Source organism: Hordeum vulgare, chromosome 4H (assembly GCF_904849725.1).
Source record: "Hordeum vulgare subsp. vulgare chromosome 4H, MorexV3_pseudomolecules_assembly, whole genome shotgun sequence".
NCBI classification, from domain to species: Eukaryota; Viridiplantae; Streptophyta; class Magnoliopsida; order Poales; family Poaceae; genus Hordeum; species Hordeum vulgare.
This window is the reverse complement of record NC_058521.1, coordinates 514987848-515009052: the sequence shown is the minus strand read 5'-3', so window position 1 is coordinate 515009052 and position 21205 is coordinate 514987848. Positions and strand designations below refer to the sequence as shown.

General features: G+C 44.3%; 1 pseudogene; it reads right to left on the bottom strand.

Annotated features, from left to right (window-relative positions):
* Positions 1-21205, bottom strand: part of LOC123450679 — an 86535-nt pseudogene that overhangs the window by 10571 nt on the left and 54759 nt on the right.

Here is a 21205-nt window from a genome sequence, read left to right as displayed (position 1 = left end):
AGTCGGGGAGAACACAATTTCGTCTTGAAATTTTAGTGAGAGATCACCTCATAATGCTACCGTCGTTTAAGCAAAATAAGGTGCATAAAAGGATTAACATCACATGCAATTCATAAGTGACATGATATGGCCATCATCACGTGCTTCTTGATCTCCATCACCAAAGCACCGACACGATCTTCTTGTCACCGGCGCCACACCATGATCATCCATGAACGTGTTGCCATCGGGGTTGTCGTGCTACTCATGCTATTACTACCAAAGCTACATCCTAGCAAAATAGTAAACGCATCTGCAAGCACAAACGTTAGTATAAAGACAACCCTATGGCTCCTGCCGGTTGCCGTACCATCGACGTGCAAGTCGATATTTCTATTAAAACATGATCATCTCATACATCCAATATATCACATCACATCGTTGGCCATATCACATCACAAGCATACCCTGCAAAAACAAGTTAGACGTCCTCTAATTTTGTTGTTGCATGTTTTACGTGGTGACCAAGGGCATCTAGTAGGATCGCATCTTACTTACGCAAACACCACAACGGAGATATATGAGTTGCTATTTAACCTCATCCAAGGACCTCCTCGGTCAAATCCGATTCAACTTAAGTTGGAGAAACCGTCACTTGCGAGTCATCTTTGAGCAAAGGGGGTTACTCGTAACGATGAAACCAGTCTCTCGTAAGCGTACGAGTAATGTCGGTCCAAGCCGCTTCAATCCAACAATACCGCGGAATCAAGAAAAGACTAAGGAGGGCAGCAAAACGCACATCACCGCCCACAAAAACTTTTGTGTTCTACTCGAGAAGACATCTACGCATGAACCTAGCTCATGATGCCACTGTTGGGAAACGTCGCATGGGAAACAAAAATTTTCCTACGCGCACGAAGACCTATCATGGTGATGTCCATCTACGAGAGGGGATGAGTGATCTACGTACCCTTGTAGATCGTACAGCAGAAGCGTTAGAGAACGCGGTTGATGTAGTGGAACGTCCTCACGTCCCTCGATCCGCCCCGCGAACAATCCCGCGATCTAGTACCGAACGGACGGCACCTCCGCGTTCAGCACACGTACAGCTCGACGATGATCTCGGCCTTCTTGATCCAGCAAGAGAGACGGAGAGGTAGAAGAGTTCTCCGGCAGCGTGACGGCGCTCCGGAGGTTGGTGATGACCTTGTCTCAGCAGGGCTCCGCCCGAGCTGCGCAGAAACGCGATCTAGAGGAAAAACCGTGGAGGTATGTGGTCGGGCTGCCGTGGAAAAATCGTCTCAAATCAGCCCTAAAACCTCCGTATATATAGGTGCGAGGGAGGGGGCCTTGCCTTGGGGCTCAAGGAGCCCCAAGGGGGTCGGCCGAGTCCAAGGGGGAGGACTCTCCCCCCCAAACCGAGTTGGACTAGGTTTGGTGGGAGGGAGTCCCCCTTCCTTCCCACCTCCTCCTTTTTTTTTCTTTCTCTCTTGATTTTCTTCTCCTTGGCGCATAGGGCACTTGTGGGCTGTCCCACCAGCCCACTAAGGGCTGGTGTGTCTCCCCAAAGGCCTATGGGCTTCCCCGGGGTGGGTTGCCCCCCCGGTGAACTCCCGGAACCCATTCGTCATTCCCGGTACATTCCCGGTAACTTCGAAAACCTTCCGGTAATCAAATGAGGTCATCCTATATATCAATCTTCGTTTCCGGACCATTCCGGAAACCCTCGTGACGTCCGTGGTCTCATACGGGACTCCGAACAACATTCGGTAACCAACCATATAACTCAAATACGCATGAAATAACGTCGAACCTTAAGTGTGCAGACCCTGCGGGTTCGAGAACTATGTAGACATGACCCGAGAGACTCCTCGGTCAATATCCAATAGCGGGACCTGGATGCCCATATTGGATCCTACATATTCTACGAAGATCTTATCGTTTGAACCTCAGTGCCAAGGATTCGTATAATCCCGTATGTCATTCCCTTTGTCCTTCGGTATGTTACTTGCCCGAGATTCGATCGTCAGTATCCGCATACCTATTTCAATCTCGTTTACCGGCAAGTCTCTTTACTCGTTCCGTAATACAAGATCCCGCAACTTACACTAAGTTACATTGCTTGCAAGGCTTGTGTGTGATGTTGTATTACCGAGTGGGCCCCGAGATACCTCTCCGTCACACGGAGTGACAAATCCCAGTCTTGATCCATACTAACTCAACTAACACCTTCGGAGATACCTGTAGAGCATCTTTATAGTCACCCAGTTACGTTGCGACGTTTGATACACACAAAGCATTCCTCCGGTGTCAGTGAGTTATATGATCTTATGGTCATAGGAATAAATACTTGACACGCAGAAAACAGTAGCAACAAAATGACACGATCAACATGCTACGTCTATTAGTTTGGGTCTAGTCCATCACGTGATTCTCCCAATGACGTGATCCAGTTATCAAGCAACAACACCTTGTTCATAATCAGAAGACACTGACTATCATCGATCAACTGGCTAGCCAATTAGAGGCATGCTAGGGACGGTGTTTTGTCTATGTATCCACACATGTAAATGAGTCTTCATTCAGTACAATTATAGCATGGATAATAAACTATTATCTTGATACAGGAATTATAATAATAACTATATTTATTATTGCCTCTAGGGCATAATTCCAACAGGAAATGACATATAGCACCTCCGAAACGACCTCACATGTTAATTTACAATTATGTCCAGATCAGAGCTAACACGTTTAAATGTTTGTTAAATAGAAAAAATAAATAGGTTCACGTTATTCTACGCGTCGTTACAAGCAATTTATACGTAAAGAACATCTCCAACGGAGCTACGGTTCAAAAGATACGAACACTGCAAGATATGATGGCATGAATGCAATATGTGTGCAAATGGCATCCACAACATTTCAAAACACACAACCAGCAAGATAATATGAAACTACACGAGATTCTAAGCAAGTTTCATATAGGAGACGATCAAAACGGAGCAACGGCTCAACAACTACGAGCTAAACAAGAAATCACTACAATGTGTCCAAAACAGCCACATAGCATTTTCTACACCCCACAACTACGAGCTACACAAATCCAATATGCTCAACCAAGGCATCAGACGATAAAGGGAAAGAAGCACTACATCATACAACTAATAACACCTAGCATGGAAGCATGGATCACTACAAAAAGAAGACACAAAATAGCATCTCACACACAGTTTCAGACTTAGAGAAAATAACAGTTTACGAAACTGCAGTTTTTGATCTGAAGGCATATTGATAGCAGCAAAACCATAAGCTACAGAACTCAAAAATGGCATGAAAATTGATAGCCTGCTAGAGAATCCTAAAGTCTACAACTAACTCCATTGCATCAACCTCAAAAGAGCTATAGATCGCCACATAAACTCAAGACAAGACAACAACAAAATGTAACAGATTCCAGACTTAGAAATATTTCAACATCTCTAAAACAACACTATTTCCTAGCAAGTAAAGAACAAATAAACCATACATAAACATGGATTTCTATTGCAACCAAAATTACCAGGGGCTAGTCTACACATCCAAGGGCAAATCTCTAGTTGACAACTCCTTCATATCACGCACGGATTAAATCCCACAAAATAAACAAAAGGGCAACATGCAAAATATCACGTGAACTAACTTGCTCAAAAGTTAAAACTAAATGCGCAGTTAAATCCTATGGACTTTTCTACCCCGAAAACTTATATAACATGTGGGTTGCAAAATAAAAACAACGCCACACGTATATGCGGGCATATGTCCTAAACACGGTATAGCAAACTAGCTACGGAATCCTACATGCAAAAATACCAACGGCTACTCTAAAATACATGGCAAAAGGGTTCCTAAAACATGAACATTTTATCTACGAAGTTCGGGCAATCCGGACTCGCACGGAAAATAAATACGGAACAATTCCTATTGGGACAGCATGCAAAACTAGGCATTTGGCGGTTCAAACTACTTCAAACATTTATGCAAGTTGCAAATTCGTAATCTACGCGAAATTCTACACGAGATCCATATACAATTCGCTTCGATCCGACATAGGGTTTAAAAACTACACGCGTTTTAATATCTAGCAGTTTTTTGGAATTAAAATAATTCCGAAAATCCTAATTAATCTAACTGGGCCAAATCTAATCACTATTAGGCTACACAAGGGGCCACAGGATAGTAAACGCCACCCAGGGCAGGAGATTGGGCTACGGGGGCCTCACCTTGGGCCGACCTGGAGGGAGGAGCCCGAGGCCTGGTCGGCGCGCTCCTGGGCCAGGGAGCCAGCGGGGGGGGGGGGGGGGGGGGGGGCGGAGGGGACCTGGGCCGGCTCAGGATCTCGTTGGGCCAGGCGAGGCAAAGCGGCCCAGCTCTGGCGGAGCGGCCAACGCGGGCGGAACTGGCGGCGAGACCTCCTCGTGCAGAACCGAGCAGAAGCCATGGCGGCGGCACATGGGACTCCGGCCGAGCGAGGCAAAGGGGCGGCAACGCCATGCAGAAGTGATGGGGGTGGACGGATCCGGCCGCCACGGCCCCATTCCCGGCGATGGCAGCTCGAGATGGAGCCGGGACGACAGATCGGCTGGCGGCAGCTCCTGGCGGCGGGCATGGGCAGCTGTTGGACGCGGCTTCGGCCGGCGCGGCGGGAACAAGGGGATGGCGAGGCGGCGAGGCAAGCGCAGGTTAGGCCGGCGGCGACCGAAGGTCTTGGCTGCCATGCGAGGCGCGGGAGGTGCGCGGCTCGGGGCAGGGGCGAGCAGGTGGCGGCGCGAGGGAGCTTCGGGCCTGGGCGGGCCTCAGATGGGCTCGGCGGGCCCGCGGCGGCTGGGGAGAGAGAGAGGCTGCGGGAGCAGAGAGAGCGGCTAGGGTTGCGCGGACCCCGAGTCAGACTAGGGTTTGCTGTCTAAAATGCCTCGGAGGTCTATTTATAGACAATGGGGGGGGGGCTAGGTTTAGCAGAATTCCGCCCCGGTTTCAACCGCGCGGTCGGAATCGAACAATTCCGAAAGCGGGACGGGCTAAGTGGCCGTGTAGAGTAGGTTAGCTGGAGATGAGAGGAAAAACGGTGCGGCGCGACAATGCAATTTAAAATACTGAAAAACGTCCGACGATTGACCGGATACGGTGCCACTACGGTCGACCGTTCGGGTACGAGACGGACTCCGATTGCGACGAAATTTGACAGGCGGTCTACCTATAACTAACAAAGACCGCACGCCAAGTTTCAACTCAATCAGAGAATATTTTACGCACACTTTTAAAAACAGGTTTTGACGATGCCGCGGGCGTGTGCATGTGTGGTCGGGCTCAGAACGGACAACGACGAGAACCGACAACTACTAACGGATGCAAGTTTGAAAACTGGCGGCAACGGGATGCCGATGCAATGCTGATGATGCGACAAATAAAAATAGACACACGACAAAAACGGAATAAAGGGGGGAATCTTCTGGGGCGTCGGTCTCGGGCTGTCACAACTCTCCTACACTAGAAGAGGATCTCGACCCGAGATCCAAGAATGAATGAGGAAGAGGATGAGAAAGAAGAGGTAAAACTTAGTCGCTTCTTTGACAAACGAGTGAAACCAACGATCCTTGAAGGTTGCAAAGAGCCGAGGAATGACATGAGAAACAAGAAAGAATTTACGGAAAATTTCGGCAGCACTTCGGTAGGAAAAGGGGAACAAAAATTCGATAAGATGGAATAATTAGACAAGATTCCTAACAAACAACTAAATAGAACACGGGAACACCACAATCTTGATAGAACAACATGATTGACCCAAAAGAGTGACATCACAATGCCTCCGGAACAAGAGACTAAAACTAGATCATTGGGATCAAAGAATGAACAAGAGAATGACAACTACTAACACAAGAATCTTGAAGAACACTTGAGACAAAGAATTGATATCATGATCCCTCCTGAGGAAGAATTGAAATCACTATGAACAAGAATAAGAATTATGTTATGCTTATCCTTCATCAAGTTTAATTGATGACAAGCAACGGATTTAGGGTACCACTTATTCTTCTTGAAAATATGATTGAGGAGAGATATATGAGCACAAACTAGAAGAAATCTTGAATGAAACACCGGTGAGAATTGAAATGAATGAGGCAACCATGAATGAATGGAGATACATGAGAATGAAGAGATCATGAGCCACCTTAGAGAAAACTAGAACAAGGCACCGGATAAACGAGAGACGAACGAAGAGGCAACGATGGAGAAGAATTTGAGAATGAAAGCTGCAAGCTGAGAACGAACAAAATCTTCTGGATGATGGCCTTCGGAGGCTCGAGAATGAAAACAACTCAGAAAAGTACCGGATAGCAAGAAAGGGATTACTCATGATTGGAACAATTAAGATGATGGCACCAAGTTGAAATGATGAATCTTCTAGAGAGTAGACCAAGATTTGAGAGAAACACTCCTTCTGTCTTCAAAGCTGAAATGATGAGGAGAACACCACCAAGAATAACTGAGACACTCTGGAATAATGAAGAATGAAAGGTTGAGCCAAATATGAGAATTAATTCGAATAGATCTTGAAGAAGTAATATGACTGATGGAAATCATTCTTATGTCACATTGAAAAAGAATTAGAGAGCACCGGAAGATTACAAGAGCCAGATAAAATCCTGGGAAAAAACCTGTGGGTTATGGGCCCACTCAAAAGAAACCACCATTGAAACAACTGATTAGAAGGAGAGATATTACACCGTAAAAAGAAAACTAGATGAGGTTAGCACCTCGAAATAATTGAAAGAATTGAAAACAAGAAACTACTGAGATAACTTCAACGCTCCGGATAGAAAAGAGAGGAATGAATAACAAGAAGATTGATAATAATTTCGAACACATGAAAGAATTGAAAGATGAATAGGATATGATGACACGGATAGCTTGAACTGAATTCACTGGAAAAGATAACAAGACTGAATAAAGATGAAAAACGTCCGACGATTGACCGGATATGGTGCCGCTACGGTCGACCGTTCAGGTACCAGACTGACTCCGATTGCGACGAAATTTGACAGGCGGTCTACCTATAACTAATGAAGACCGCACACCAAGTTTCAACTCAATCAGAGAATATTTTACGCACACTTTTAAAAAGAGGTTTTGACGATGCTGTTGGCGCGTGCGTGTGTGGTCGGGCTCAGAACGGACAACGACGAGAACCGGCAACTACTAACGGATGTAAGTTTGAAAACTGGCGGCAACGGGATGCCGATGCAATGCTGATGATGCGCATGATGCGAAGATGATGCGACAAATAAAAATTGACACACGACGAAAACGGAATAAAGGGGAAAATCTTCTGGGGCGTCGGTCTCGGGCTGTCACAGTACATCATTACTTTTCTCCTCTTTGAGGGAAGACAACATAATCAACTAGGTTCTTAGAAATCCATAGTCATAGACATCTTTAAGTACTATGATGTCAGTGGGATGGAGACAAGGATTTTTTCAATATTGCAACTTTTCCAACAAAAACAACTGTTTTATTTTCCCCATTTTATTTAGGAAAATACAACTGACCATTATCCTTCAACAATTTTAAGATTTTACTATTCTTTCCAATTCTGATGTGCAATTGACCATATTTTAAATATCATGTTTCATCTGAACAACCAATAAAAACACGGCCTTCCTGAACATGAATCTTACATCTAGGTCTTATGCTAGTCACCCTATTATCCTGATGGGCCTTAAGAATCATCAGCATGTAATGCTCTAAACTTGGTTCAATCTTGTAGTAATTTTTTTGATGTTGTCTTCATTTTAGTGCTACAAAAATTCTCTATAATAGGGAGAGTAGCTTCTCTCTTTGTGATCATTTCATATAATTCACGCATATCATCCTTTTGGATCAACTCAAATATCCATGTCTTATCCCCCCAAAGTAGAAAGGAGATAGATAACTTCACTATTCGTAAACCATGGTTGGATTTGCTCCAACTTGTAATTTTAAACATTATGCTCTTCGATTCACATTTCTTCATACTAGGTCGGAGAGAAAGACGATGAAAGGAATTATGGTCAACAACAACAACTCCTTTATAGCCACCATACCTTATTTGAAAAGCTCAAGGAGGGTTATTATGGTCTAATCCAATTTGGTAAGCAATATATTTGGCAAATATTTCACACATCTTTGTGAAACCCTCAAAAAATATATATTTAGTGCCATCAATAGTGACTTCAATATATGGAATGTAGGATTCATCTCTTTATATGGAAGAGCTGAACAACCAGCCCATTCTAGCCGCACACGTAGATATTGAACAAATTTCTTTGAAGTGGCTCATCCACCTTCTTATATCCTCACCCTTTAGGGAATCATTAGAAGCAAACATCAAAACAGAACTTCCACGAAGTTGACTTGTTGGTAAGGCCAATAATTCATACTTCTTTGGATCAATGGATAAGGTGTGATAACGATGACCAATTTTCAATGATTGGGAAAATAACCCTTGTCCAATACTTTTATGATGCTTAACCACATAATTTGAAACTTTTTCCTCGGGTCCCTGATACGTCCATTTTGCATCATGTTTTCATGTTGATATTTATCGCTTCTTCGGCTGTTATTTCACTTCACGGTATAATTCTTATGCCTTTTCTCTCTTATTTTGCAAGGTTTACATGAAGAGGGAGAATGCCGGCAACTGGAATTCTGGCCTAAAAGTGGAGCAAAGTTGAGATACCTATTCTGCGCAACTCCAAACGCCGTAAAAATCAACGAGGAATTTTTTCCCGATTTATCAAAAATACTGGGCCGAAGAAGTGCCAGAGGGGCGACAGGGGGTGGCCACAAGCCTGCACGGCGCGGCCACTCCCCCAGGCCGCGCCATGTGGGCTTGTGGGCACCCTGCAGGCCCACTTGCCCCCCTCTTTTGCTATATGGAGGGTTTCGTCTAGGAAAAAAAATCAGGGAGGAGCTTTTTCGTGGTTTCGCCGCCGCCACGAGGCGGAACTTGAGCAGAACCAATCTAGAGCTCCGGCAGGACGATCCTGCCGGGGAAACTTCCCTCCCGGAGGGCGAAATCATCGCCATCGTCATCACCAACACTCCTCTCATCGGAGGGGACTCGTCACCATCAACATCTTCATCAGCACCATCTCATCTCCAAACCCTAGTTCATCACTTGTAACCAATTTCCGTCTCGTGACTCCGATTGGTACTTGTAAGGTTGCTAGTAGTGTTAATTACTCTTTGTAGTTGATGCTAGTTGGATTATTTGGTGGAAGAGTTTATGTTCAGATCCCTGATGCTACTCATTACCTCTCTGATCATGAGTATGATTATGCTTTGTGAGTAGTTACTTTTGTTCCTGAGGACATGGGATAAGTCATGCTAATAATGGTCATGTGAATTTGGTATTCGTTCGGTATTGTGATGTGTTGTATGTTGTTTTTCCTCTAGTGGTGTTATGTGAACGTCGACTACATAAAACTTCACCATTATTTGGGCCTAGAGGAAGGCATTGGGAAGTAGTAAGTAGATGATGGGTTGCTAGAGTGACAGAAGCTTAAACCCTAGTTTATGCGTTAGTTCGTAAGGGGCTGATTTGGATCCAGTAGTTTAATGCTATGGTTAGACTTTGTCTTAATTCTTCTTTCGTAGTTGCGGATGCTTGAGAGAGGGGTTAATCATAACTGGGATGATTGTCCAAGTAAGGGAAGTACCCAAGTGCCGGTCCACCCACATATCAAACTATCAAAGTAACGAACGTGAATCATATGAACATGATGAAACTAGCATGACAGAAATTCCCGTGTGTCCTCGGGAGCGTTTTTCCTCCTATAAGACTTTGTCCAGGCTTGTCCCTTGCTACAAAAGGGATTGGGCCACTTTTCTGCACCGTTGCTACTTTTGTTATTTGTTGCTTGCTATGAATCATCTCACCACACAATCACTTGTTACCGACAATTTCAGTGCCTGCAGATTTTACCTTGCTGAAAACCACTTGTGAGATCCTTCTGCTCCTCGTTGGGTTCGACACTCTTACTTATCGAAAGGACTACGATTCATCCCCTATACTTGTGGGTCATCAAGACTCTTTTCTGGCGCCGTTGCCGGGGAGTGAAGCGCCTTTGGTAAGTGGAACTTGGTAAGGAAACATTCATATAGTGTGCTGAAATTTATTGTCACTTGTCACTATGGATACTAACCCTTTGAGGGGCTTGTTCGGGGTATCTTCACCTCGAAGAGAAGCACGAATGGTTGCTCCTCAAGTTGCTGCACCTACTGAAAATATTTGCTTTGAATTTCCTTTGGGTATGCTTGAGAAACTGCTGGCTAATCCTTTTACAGGAGATGGAACATCACATCTAGACTTGCATCTGATCTATTTAGATGAAGTTTGTGGTTTATTTAATCTTGCAGGTGTGCCCGAGGATGAGGTCAAGAAGAAGGTCTTTCCTTTATCTTTGAAGGATAAGGTGTTGACATGGTATAGGCTATGTGATGATACTGGATCATGGGACTACAATCGGTTGAAATTGGAATTTCATCAAAAGTTTTATCCTATGCATTTAGTACATCATGATCGGAATTATATTTACAATTTTTGGCCTCGTGACAGAGAAAGCATCGCTCAAGCTTGGGGGAGGCTTAAATCAATGCTATATTCATGCCCCAATCATGAGCTCTCGAGAGAAATTATCATTCAGAACTTCTATGCTCGGCTTTCTCATGATGATCGCACCATGCTTGACACTTCTTGTATCGGTTCTTTTATGAAGAGAGATATTGACTTCAAATGGAATTTATTGGAGAGAATTAAACGCAACTCTGAAGATTGGGAGCTTGAAGAAGGTAATGAGTCAGGTATGAATTTCACGTTTGATTGCGTTAAATCCTTTGTTGAGACAAATACCTTTAGTGATTTTAGCGCTAAGTATGGATTTGACTCTGAGATAGTAGCTTCACTGTGTGAATCTTTTGCTGCTCATATTGATCTCCCCAAAGAGAAGTGGTTTAAATATCCTCCTCCTTTAGAAGTCAATGTAGTTAAACCCACTCCAGTTGAAGAGAAAGTCATTGCGTGATCCTATTGTTCCCAGTGCTTACATTGAGAAACCACCTTCCCCTGTTAGGATAAATGATCATTCTAAAGCTTCAACTATGATACGTAGAGGCTATATTAGAACACCTACACCCCCTGAGCAAATTAGAGTTGAACCTAGCATTGCTATTATCAAAGATCTTCTGTCTGAAGAAGTTGAGGGACATAATATTCACTTTTGTGAAGATGCTGCTAGAATTGCTAAACCTCACTCTAGAGACAAACATAGGCATGTTGTTGGCATGCCTGTGGTTTCTGTTAAGATAGGAGATCATTGTTATCATGGCTTATGTGACGTGGGTGCTAGTGTTAGTGCAATACCTCAATCCTTATACGATGAAATCAAAGATGAGATTGCACCTGTTGAGATAGAGCCTATTGATGTCACTATTCAGCTTGCCAATAGAGATACTATCTGCCCTGTGGGAATTGCTAGGGATGTTGAAGTCTTGTGTGGTAAAACAAAGTATCCCGCTGATTTCCTCGTTCTTGCTACCGCTCAAGATAGCTTTTGTCCCATCATATTTGGCAGACCTTTTCTCAATACTGTCAATGCTCATATTGATTGTGAGAAGCAAACTGTCACTATTGGCTTTGAAGGTGTGTCACATGAGTTCAGTTTCTCTAAGTTTGGTAGACAACCTCATGAAAAGGAGTTGCCTAGTAGGGATGAAACTATTGCCTTAGCCTCTATTGCCGTGCCTCCTACTGATCCCTTAGAGCAATACTTGCTTGAGCATGAAAATGATATGCATATGGATGAAAGGGATGAGATAGATAGAATTGTCTTAGAACAATATCCTATCCTTAAGAATAACTTGCCTGTTGAACTGCTTGGGGATCCACACCCACCAAAGGGTGATCCTGTGTTCGAGCTTAAACAGTTGCCTGATACTCTTAAGTATGCCTATCCTGATGAAAAGGAGATACATCCTGTTATTATTAGTGCTAGCCTCTCAGAGCATGAAGAAAAGAAGTTGCTAAAAACTCTGAGGAAGCACCATGCTGTTATCGGATATACTCTTGATGATCTTAAGGGCATTAGTCCTACCCTATGCCAGCACAAGATTAAAACTGATCCTGACTTCAAACCAGTTGCTGATCATCAAAGGAGATTAAATCCTAAGATGAAAGAAGTAGTAAGAAAATAAATACTAAAGCTCCTGGAAGCGGGTATTATTTATCCTGTTGCTCATAGTGATTGGGTGAGTCCGGTGCATTGCGTCCCTAAGAAGGGAGGCATTACCGTTGTCCCTAATGATAAGGATGAATTGATCCCACAGTGGATTATTACTGGCTACAGGATGGTGATCAATTTTAGGAAATTGAATAAAGCCACTAGGAAAGTGGTTTACCCTCTGCCTTTTATAGACCAAATGCTAGAAAGGTTGTCCAAACACACACACTTCTGCTTTGTAGACGGTTATTCTGGTTTCTCCCAAATACCAGTTGCACAATCTGATCAGGTGAAGACCACTTTCACCTGCCCTTTTGGTACCTTTGCTTATAGACATATGCCTTTTGGCTTATGTAATGCACCTGCCACCTTTCAAAGATGTATGATGGCTATATTCTGTGACTTTTGTGAAAAGATTGTTGAGGTTTTCATGGATGACTTCTCCGTTTACGGGTCTTCTTTTGACGATTGCATCAGCAACCTTGATCGAGTCTTGCAGAGATGTGAAGATACCAATCTTGTCTTTGAATTGGGAGAAGTGCCACTTTATGGTTAATGAAGGCATCGTCTTAGGACATAAATTTTTTGAAAGAGGTATCGAAGTCGATAAGGCTATGGTTGATGCAATCAAGAAAATGCCATACCCCACAGATATCAAAGGGATAAGAAGTTTCCTTGGTCATGCTGGTTTCTATAGAAGGTTCATTAAAGACTTCTCTAAGATTTCTAGGCCTCTTATGAATCTCTTGCAAAAGGATATTCCTTTTGTCTTTGACGAGGATTGTGAGGAAGCCTTCGAAATATTTAAGAGGGCTTTGATAACTGCACCTATTGTTCAACCACCTGATTGGAACTTGCCTTTTGAGATCATGTGTGACGCTAGTGATTATGCTATTGGTGCTGTTCTAGGGCAAAGAGTTGACAAGAAGTTGAATGTTATTCACTACGCCAGTAAAACTCTAGAAAGCGCCCAGAGAAACTATGCCACTACGGAGAAGGAAATTTTGGCAGTCGTGTTTGCATGTGAAAAGTTCAGGTCTTACATAGTTGATTCCAAAGTTACTATTCACACTGATCATGCTGCTATTAAGTACCTCATGGAGAAGAAGGACGCTAAGCCTAGACTTATCAGATGGGTTCTCTTGCTACAAGAATTTGATTTGCACGTTGTCGACAGAAATGGTGCTGATAACCCAGTAGCAGATAACTTGTCTAGGTTGGAGAACGTTCTTGATGACCCACAACCTATTGATGATAGCTTTCCCGATTAGCAACTGAATGTCATCAATGCTTCACGTAGTGCACCGTGGTATGCTGATTATGCGAACTATATCATTGCCAAATACATACCACCTAGTTTCACGTACCAGCAAAAGAAGAAATTCTTCTTTGACTTGAGACATTACTTTTGGGATGATCCTCACCTTTATAAGGAAGGAGTAGATGGTGTTATTAGACGTTGTGTACCTGAACATGAATAGGGACAGATCCTACAGAAGTGTCACTCCGAGGCCTACGGAGGACACCATGCGGGAGATAGAACTGCACACAAGGTATTGCAATCAGGTTTCTATTGGCCCACTCTCTTCAAGGATGCCCGTAAGTTTGTCTTGTCTTGTGACGAATGTCAAAGAATAGGTAATATTAGCAAACGTCGGGAAATGCCTATGGACTATTCACTTGTCATTGAACCATTTGACGTTTGGGGCTTTGATTATATGGGACCTTTTCCAAAATCCAATGGGTATACTCACATCTTAGTTGCTGTTGATTACGTCACTAAGTGGGTAGAAGCTATCCCCACTAGTAGTGCTGGTCAAAACACCTCTATCAAGATGCTGAAAGAAGTTATCTTCCCTAGATTTGGAGTCCCTAGATATCTAATGACCGATGGTGGTTAACACTTCATTCATGGTGCTTTCCGTAAAACGCTCGCTAAGTACGATGTCAACCATAGAATTGCGTCTCCCTATCACCCTCAGTCCAGTGGTCAAGTAGAGCTAAGTAATAGAGAGATTAAACTGATTGTGCTAAAGACTGTCAACAGGTCTAGAAAGAATTGGTCTAAGAAGCTCGATGATGCACTGTGGGCTTATAGAACTACCTATAAGAATCCCATGGGCATGTCTCCGCACAAAATGGTGTATGGGAAAGCATGTCACTTACCTCTTGAGCTAGAGCATAAAGCTTATTGGGCAATCAAAGAGCTCAACTTTGATTTCAAACTTGCCGGTGAGAAGAGGTTATTTGATATTAGCTCGCTTGATGAGTGGAGAACTCAGGCATATGAGAATGCCAAGCTGTTCAAAGAGAAGGTTAAGAGGTGGCCTGATAAGAGGATACAAAAGCGTGAGTTCAATGTAGGTGATTATGTCTTGCTATATAACTCTCGTTTAAGATTCTTTGCAGGCAAGCTTCTCTCTAAATGGGAAGGTCCCTATGTTGTTGAGGAATTATATCATTCCGGTGCTATCAAGATCAACAACACGAAAGGTAATTGTCCGAGAGTGGTAAATGGGCACAGAATCAAGCATTATATCTCACGTACTCCCATAAATGTTGAAAGCAATATCATCAATACCATAACTCCGGAAGAACACCTAAGGGACATTTATCAGCCTGTTTCAGACTCCGAAAACGAAGAGGTATGTGATTCGGTAAGAAAAGAGAGTCCAAAACTTTCCCAATAGGAATTTTTCTCTGTTTTGGAATTTTTGAAAAAAATACAAAAATTGGAAGTAGTCCGGAAAGTGCGCGAGGAGGCGACAAGCCTGCACGGCGCGGGCCCACCCCCTGGCCGCGCCGTGAGGGCTTGTGGCCACCTCGTGCGCCTCCCGGACTCCGTTTTCGTGCAGGGTACTCCTTCTGGTCTGGAATACGTGAGTTTTCCTCTGTTTTATTATATATACTTCCGTTTGGTCTGACCCCTACATCACGTAGATTTCCTCTGTTTTTCGTTTCGTGCCTGTTTTCTGCCGCAGATCTAGATCAAGATGTCGTCCCAGGAATCTGTGGGGGAGAACAACCTCCGTCAAATCTATGGAGAAGTTCATGCTGATCTGAAAAGATGGAGGTTATGGAGGCTAAGGAGAGGCTACCTAAGGAGAGGCATGGGACGAAGTGCAATCTGTGCTCAACAAGGAAGAAGTTGAAGAAGTGGATTTCCTCCAACCTTACCTCCACCTACTGTCTCCATCTTTGATTGAACTCTTGAGGTTTTGTGAAACAACTCATGCTCGCAATACTTGTCTCACTCATAAGTTGTTTTGCTGGAAAAACATACCACAGATCTCCAAAGTATAAATCGAAGACTGATGGCCCTCTTGGAATCAAAGGTTGCAACTCCACCACCATCACCACCAAAGGAAGACAACTGAGCATTGGTATGGGCAATCCCCTTGGCTTGTGCCAAGCTTGGGGGAGTTGCCCCGGTATCGTATCACCATCACATCTTTTGCCTTTACCTTTGTTTTAGTTTTCCTTTTCAGTTTTCTTTTTCTCTAGTAGTTTAAAAGTCTTAGTGTTTTAGTCTTGAGTTTTGCTTTGTGTCACCCCCGATGTATTCTTTCTCGTGAGCCATATAATAAAGAGTGTCTTAGTTGAAGGGCTTTGCCTCTTGCCATGATCAAAAGAGTGAGAATAGAACAAAAGCATGAAAGATCATGTAATGATCTTATGGGAAGTAATGGCTTCACATATAAAAAGAATGAGGATTGAAACTTGTTGAGGGTAGGCAAACGTAGACCTTGGTCATTGTTGCAATTAATAGGAAGTGATAAAGAAGGAGAGGTTCACATATAAATATATCATCTATGACACCATCTATGATTGTGAACACTCACTAAACCATTGCATGCCTAGAAGTAGATGTTGGACAAGGAAGAAAACATAATGAATTGTGTTTGCTTGGCTCCGAACAATGTTATATGATTAGAGATCCCTTAGCATGTGACGATTGCTTCCACCTCATATTAGCCAAAACTCCTGCACCAAGTAGAGATACTACTTGTGCATCCATAAACCTTCAAACCAGTTTTCCCATGAGAGTCCACCATACCTACCTATGGATTGAATAAGATCCCTCAAGTAAGTTGTCATCGGTGCATGCAATAAAAATTGCTCTCTAATATGTATGATCTATTAGTGTGTGGAAAATAAGCTTTATATGAACCTGTGATGAGGAATACATAAAAGCGACACACTGCATAATAAACTTATTTATCACAGGAGGCAATATAAAGTGCGTTCCTCCGCACTAAGAGGACACGCATCTAAACCTCAAAAGCGCATGACAACCTCTGCTTCCCTCTGCGAAGGACCTATCTTGTACCTTTACTTTTTGCCCTTAAAAGAGTCATGGTGATCTTCACCAATTCCTTATTTCGCCTTTGTCTTGGCTACCGTCATATGCTTGGGAAAGATCTATATTCATATGTCAACTTGGAGGGAAGTATTCATGATTTATTATTGTTGACATTACCCTTGAGGTAAGAAGTTGGGAGGCAAAACTGTAAGCCCCTATCTTTCTCTGTGTCCAGCTGAAACTTTGATCTCATGAGAACCACGTGAGTTGTAGCAATAGTAGAGAACGAAAGAATGATTAAGTATGTGGATTTGCTTTACAAGCTCTTATTTGACTCTTTCTGATGTTGTGATAAATTGCAATTGCTTAAATGACTAAAGGCTATCGGTTGTTACTTCTCGGTAAGGTTTTTGATCCATGCTTTACTTTGTGAAGGAATTATCACTTTAGCATGAGAGATTATATGTTGGTATTGCTGTTCTGATCTTGATCATGATGCATGCATGTTCATATCTTGTTTTGTCGACACCTCTCTCCCTAAACATGTCGACATATTTATTGAGCTAGGCTTTCGCTTGAGGACAAGCGAGGTCTAAGCTTGGGGGAGTTGATACGTCCATTTTGCATCATGTTTTCATGTTGATATTTATCTCTTCTTTGGCTGTTAGTTCACTTCACGGTACAATTCTTATGCCTTTTCTCTCTTATTTTGCAAGGTTTACATGAAGAGGGAGAATGCCGGCAACTGGAATTCTGGCCTGAAAGTGGAGCAAAGTTGAGATACCTATTCTGCGCAACTCCAAACACCGTAAAAATCAACGAGGATTTTTTCCCGATTTATCAAAAATACTGGGCCGAAGAAGTGCCAGAGGGGCGCCAGGGGGTGGCCACAAGCCTGCACGGCGCGGCCACCCCCCAGGCCGTGCCATGGGTGCTTGTGGGCACCCTGCACGCCCACTTGCCCCCTCTTTTTCTATATGGAGGGTTTCGTCCAGAAAAAAATCAGGGAGGAGATTTTTCGTGGTTTCGCCGCCGCCACGAGGCAGAACTTGAGCAGAACCAATCTAGAGCTCCGGCAGGACGAGCTTGCCGGGGAAACTTCCCTCCCGGAGGGGGAAATCGTCGCCATCGTCATCACCAACATTCCTCTCATCGTGTCACACCCTGTTTTCCACCCCAAGTTTTCTGTATTGCAAAAATCAGAGCTTGTTAAAACTTTTCCAAATAATGGTGTGAGTGCAATGTCAACCCTTGTTTGAGTGTATGCTTGCTTGTTTGATGACTCAACCCATGAAAAACTTATTATTTTGCTCTCATCAAAAACCCTTTTTCCTTTACATCAAGATCACCTTCATCATGTTGGGATACACTACTAGCTCATGAAGCCAAGTGGCACTTTCAACTAAAGTTGGTGATCTGATCCTAATATCATTTTCATTCATTAAAAACACTATTTAGTGATTTAAAATATTATTTTTCTATTTTATATCTATGTCTATTTCTGAGGCCACTAATGATATTTCCACAAGGAAAATTACTTTCCCGCCTTAGGAAATTATGAGTAAATTCGTGGAAGCTCAGAAGGACATATATTTTCCATACATAAGATTTTCAACCCTATTTTATATTAATATTATTTGAGTAAAACCCTGAAAACCATTTCTGTCTGTTTTAGCTTTTTGAGATGTTTCCAAAGGAAAGTATCTCAGTAAATTCCCATAAAATTACAGGAGCCCTCCCAGACCATATTAGGTGCTCACCTAAAATCTCACCTTGATCCAAGGTGGGTAAGTGCACTTAGAGAGCCCAAAACCCTCTCTGTCCAGAGTAGAGTTGGAACAACTCTACATTGCAAAGTTTCTCCAATGGAGCTGAAACTTTGCAGAGGTGTTTAACACCCCAAATGAGGACTCCACACCAAAAATGGGATTTGTGAGACTCTGTTTGACCACACTTCCTTTGTAAGGGACATTACTGGTCACTTTGAGACATTTCCAAGTTTGCAAAGACAAACTTGTTCAATGGAGCTCATATTTGGTGGAACCCCATGTTTTTACCCCAAGACCAAACCTGTTAAGTTTCATTGACAGTGGTGGAGTGGAAGCACCCCAAGTCACTGTCGAACACCTACTGACAGGAAGGTAAAAACCTTCCTAGCCACTGTTTTACCCAATGTCAAGGCACCAAACTTGGTGGGTTAGAGCACCAGAACACCCTGAGCACCCAGTCAACCAGCCCCTCCCCAATTCCAAGCACAAGTGACAAGAACTCCAATTTGAGCTGCAGGACAGTACTGGCAACACTAGTGTTCCTTGCTCCCTTGACCAGCTCAAGCTCCCACTAAACCACAACGGCTAGGCACACTCCCAGCAACACTCAGGACATGGAGGACACGTCTCAAGTGCCCCAGAGCGAGCCAGCATGCCGTGGCATGCCAAAACTGCGCTCTGGGCACGCTGCAGAGAGCCACCCGCAAGGGGCCGACACTCCGGCCGGTCCCAACCTCCCCAGTTGTGTCCAAGCACTCCCCCGATAGCCCCTCAGTGCAAAGCTATCCCAGGGACCCTCTCCCCCTCGCGCAAGAGCTCAGGCGACGCGTGCCCGTGCGTGCCCGATGCGGCCGAGCATGCACGGTCGCTGCAGCTCGTCCCCACTCACTTTCCCTCTGTGGCCGTTGCATCAGGAGGCCCTAAACCACGTCCCGAACCCGTGGTTTCGCGGCCAGCGCCTCACTGTGCTTGCACGCGTGCCACGGTGAGTCACCGGCATGCCCGAGTCGGGTCACCGTCGTTGCCTATAAATAGGCCCCCCGGCACTCCAGCACCCTCCAAGTAGCTTCAGCACAACTAGTAGATACTCCCTAGCCGCCCAATCGAGCTCGTAGAGCCCCGGTGCTCGAGATCGACCGAGGCCCCTCCGCCTCGGAGCTCCGGTCGATCTCCGGTTACACGTCGGCTCCTGCGCTGCCCGACCTCTCATTTCACTCCCCTCGACACCAGGAACGTTTCCCCTAACTCTCCCGAGCAAATCCATACCTTTAGCCCCTAGTTCAACTCGAACCCAAAACCCTTCCGCCACGAGCACCTCGTCGCCGGCGACCCAGACCACCTCCGGTGACGTCCCTACGACGAGAAGGTAGGCGGAGGCACGAGGAACCCGTTCCCGTTCCTAGCTAGGCCTGAGGACAACGGCAGCCTCGCCGGCGTCCATCTCCACCTCTCTGGCCAGAGGTAGGAGAAGGACCCGACAGGTGGAGCCCACCTGTCGGTGTCCTGGGGCAGCCAGCGCGCGCAGCCGCTGACGTTGACCCCAGGGGCCCGCAGGTCAGGTTTGAACCTGGCCCGCGCGCGCCTGGTGGCCAGGCCTGCTGGCTGGGCCGGCTGGATCTGTTTCCCTGGCCTTTTTCTTTTGTTTTAATCCAGCAAACTAAATGATTTTTATAAAAAGATTTAGCCAGTAGAAAAATATAATTCTTCCACCAGTATTTTTCTAAAAATGAGTAGTATTTGATTCTGTAATAGTTGACATTTATCATTAACAGAAACTATTTTGGTATAATAAAATGATATTAAAAAGCACTTGTTTGCTTCTGTTTACTTTTAAATAAATATGCTTAGCTAATAAAACAGTAGGGAACATTTTTCAAAATAATAACCTGAATTTATCCAAGCCTTGCAACATTTTTAAAAGCACTTTGTGAACTGTTTTAGTAAAAGCTAGTATTTATTTATTCCTTTCTCGACGGTAGAGTTACCGAGTGACGGAGGATCCGGAGCGGAAGACCTCGAAGACCCCGGATACCTAGCTGACCAAGGCAAGCAGCCCTTTGACCATGACTTGAGCACAAACATTGTTGCATGCTAGTATAGTTGGTATTTTCCCGTTGCATGTGATCACGATGCCGGTTCATCATTGTGGTGATGGCACTGGAGGCTTCTTCAAAGCCCTTGCATGTTGATGATGTTATTCATGTGGCTCCTCGGAGCACAAACATGATGAGCTTGATCTTACCATCTACGAGGATCATGCTACTGTCATGTTGGCTAGTAGAGTAGAATCACTGCATTGAGCTTGACCCCGTGAGGGTCATGATATTATCATGTTGACAAGTAATGTTAAGGCATATCATCTCAAGCATAATGATGAGTTAAATAAAGAGTTTATGGAAACCCCGTCGGGTGCCACTAATGCCCGAGGGTGATGATGAGTTGGTGATCACTTTTGGTGAAGTGATGCACCGGTGATTTTGGTGTGAGTATGGTTTCGGAAATGGATTAGATTTATGGTGTGTCGACCGTCCCAACCTTACCCAGTACGACCATGATACCCCTTTATGGGACGGGGCTTTGTTAATTACTCTGGTCGGTGCTAGCAAAGAGCCACATTACTAGTGGCGGGAGTGATTGGTGTCACTCTTGTGATGGGGTCGTGCCAGGTAGGACGACTATGCCATTATTATGAGTTCCAGGCACACCGTTGGTCCCTGCATGGTTGATACAGTCCAGAGTCGGTGCTCGTAAGACGTACAACATGTGGGCTGGGTACCAATCGAGTAGATCTCTTTGTCTAGTATCGTCAGGGGAAAGATGATGATCGGGTACTTACCTCGGGTATATGTGATATACCG